This window comes from Astatotilapia calliptera, chromosome 7, assembly GCF_964374335.1.
Source record: "Astatotilapia calliptera chromosome 7, fAstCal68.1, whole genome shotgun sequence".
Lineage (NCBI taxonomy): Eukaryota > Metazoa > Chordata > Actinopteri > Cichliformes > Cichlidae > Astatotilapia > Astatotilapia calliptera.
This window is the reverse complement of record NC_137428.1, coordinates 8,722,951-8,726,042: the sequence shown is the minus strand read 5'-3', so window position 1 is coordinate 8,726,042 and position 3,092 is coordinate 8,722,951. Positions and strand designations below refer to the sequence as shown.

General features: G+C 41.2%; 1 non-coding gene across 1 annotated transcript; it reads left to right on the top strand.

The window, feature by feature from the left end:
- Nucleotides 1–778: 778 nt before the first annotated feature.
- Nucleotides 779–942, top strand: LOC145430236 (U1 spliceosomal RNA). Its single transcript, XR_013910701.1, has one exon. It is a non-coding gene; the product is annotated as a U1 spliceosomal RNA (small nuclear RNA).
- The last annotated feature ends 2,150 nt before the right edge of the window (nucleotides 943–3,092 follow it).

Genomic DNA, 3,092 nt, shown 5'->3' with positions numbered 1-3,092 from the left:
GCCACAGTGAACAATGGAAAATAAACAAAATTAAAACAAATAATTAAAAACACTGAAAAACACTCAAAAATATATATTTTTTAGAGATGTCTTAACCTGGTTATGCTGTACCATCCAGACGTGGATGTGCGCCGGACCCGCGTGATTTGAGACTTCCTGCCATCTTTAGCAGGTAATAAACTCCCGCCAAAGCAAAAAGTTGCTCTGAGTGAATTCAGTCGTTGTTAATGAGTAAATTTTTAGTGTTTTTATTTGGATTGTTTTCTGGTTGTTTGTTGCACACGGACATGTTCACAGACGTGTTTTCGTGAGCAACACTGTTCATACTCCGAGACCGTAGCGGGAAACTGTTGGTTGCCTAGCAGCAGTTAACGAAAAGACCGGAAGTGACTGTGCTTCAACTAGAAAACTTTTGCGTTTATCCTCTTTTTCCCGAGTATCAGACAAACTCGTTTAGCAGCGTGCTTTACCTTTGAGTTAGCTGAACTTCTGGTGGTTTGTTGGTGGATTTAAGGAGGTTAAATGGATGAAAAAAAGTTATCTTTCAGCTAGCTCTTGTTGCGCAGATACAGCAATGCATGATGGGAAATTCTCCCGGTATTTGTAAAGCTAAATAACCTTATGGGGCTCTGTTGGAAACTGCTTCATGTGTATATATAAATAGTGTGTAGTCCCAGCTTCCTACAGGCTGTGTTTGTGTTGATTTTGAGATTGTGAGCACCGTGAGTGTGCAGGGTTTGTGTGTGAAAGACTGCCCCATACGTGAGCTAAAGAATTCATACTTACCTGGTAGGAGAGATACCATGATCACGAAGGTGGTTCTCTCAGGCCGAGGCTCAGCCATTGCACTCTGGCTTTGCTGACAGCCTGCGAATTCCCCAAATGTGGGAATCTCGACTACGTAATTTCTGGTAGTGGGGACTGCGTTCGCGCTTTCCCCTCATCATATGTTGAAAGAAAAATGAGTGGGAATGTTTGCGCTTATTTTCAATGACGACGTCATGCAATCTTCTGGCTTCCTAACTACAGTTTTATCAGTGAGTCCAGGGTAAGCAGGAGAGGAGGAGGGGATGCTGTCTTATTTAAAAAAGTCTGTGCAGCATTTGGGAGGCCTGTAAACATTAACAAACACAACTTTGGATGGGGCCTTCAGCTGTAAAGCCACATATTCAAAAGACTGAAAACTTCCAGGAGACAGCTGCTTACATTGAAATGATTCATTAATGACCTCAGTGAACTGCTGTCTGTGATCTGTGTTGATTTCGACTGTGTAATTATTGTTGGGGATTTTAACATCCATGTGGACAACCCTCAGGACAAAGGGACTAAAGACCTGAGTAACACTCTGGGCAACTTTGGGCTGACTCAGCATGTAACAGAGGCCACACATAATAGAGGACACACTCTTGACCTACTGATCTCCAAGCCTGAGCATTTCAAACATTGCTGTGTCTGATGTGGGCTTATCTGATCATTACTGTGTTTTCTTTGAAAGTAAAATCTCAGCCCACACAAATATATCAACAGCAGTGATCACAAAACGGTGTATAACTGAACACAGTGGTGAGATCTTTAACCAGGTCTTCCCATTAACACCTGACCTGTCCAAAGGTTCAGTCAATGAGCTCGTCAATAGCTTTAAGGCAAAACTGTTAAATGTAATGGATACTATTGCCCCCATTAAGGTGAAGGTTATCTCTGGAAGGAAAAAGTCTCCATGGAGAAACTCCACACTAGTGAAAAATGAAAAAAGAGAGTGTAGGAAAGCTGAGCGCAGATGGAGAAAAACAAACCTCCAGGTTCACTATGACATCTATAAAGAGAAACTTCACAATTATAATTTACAACTGAGGAGTGCAAGAAAGTCCTACTTCTCTGACATCATCACTAAAAACAGCCATAATGCTCGGGTCTTATTTTCTACAGTTGACAGGCTAACAAACCCTCCTGTGCCAGTGGCAGCTGAACTTCATTCGACCATGGCCTGCAATGACTTTGCCAAATTCTTCACAGACAAAATCCAAAAGATTAGACAAGCAGTTGGTACATCAACAGCAGATCCAGGATATGTACTGTGTCCACTGAAAAACTGTTTAAACACCATCAAAGAGTTTCACCCGATTAACAGCAAAGACCTGGAGGACATCTTAGGTCAACTGAACTCCTCCTCTTGCTGTTTAGATGTCCTGCCAACAAGTTTTTTCAAAAAGGTCTCAAAGACTTTAGAGTCAGACCTGTTACAGATCGTCGACTTTTCCTTAATGTCAGGTGTGTTTCCAGAACCACTAAAAACTGCTGTAATCAAACCTATACTGAAAAAGGACAATCTTGACAAGACACAAATGAAAAACTACAGGCCGATCTCAAATCTCCCATTTTTAAGTAAGATCATTGAAAAAGCAGTTTCTCAACAGCTCAATTACTTCTTAAAACAGAATAATTGCTACGATGCCTTCCAGTCAGGTTTTAGACAGAACCACAGCACTGAAACCGCTCTGACAAAAGTGTTTAATGACATATGTCTGAACACAGACAGTGGAAAAATGCCAGTCTTAGTTTTACTGGATCTCAGTGCAGCATTTGATACAGTTGACCACAACATATTACTCAAACGACTGGAGAACTGGGCAGGTCTTTCAGGAACTGTACTAAACTGGTTCAAAACATACTTAGAAAACAGGAAATACTTTGTATCAATAGGTAACTTCACATCTGAGCAGACAAGTATCACATGTGGAGTTCCCCAAGGTTCCATCTTGGGACCCCCTCTGTTTAACATCTACATGCTCCCACTGGCACAGATTATAAAGAACAACAAAATAAACTATCACAGCTATGCAGATGACACACAAATATATATCACAATGTCACCAGGAGACCGAGGCCCTGTACAGGCTCTTGGTAAATGCATTGAGGAAATTAATGACTGGTTGTGCCACAATTTTCTCCAACTAAACAAAAACAAAACTGAGGTAATAGTCTTTGGCGCCAAAGAAAAACGATTACAGGTCACCAGAGAACTTCAATCTATACATCTAAAAACCACAAACCAGGCGAGAAATTTGGGTGTAGTGATGGATGCAGACCTAAAC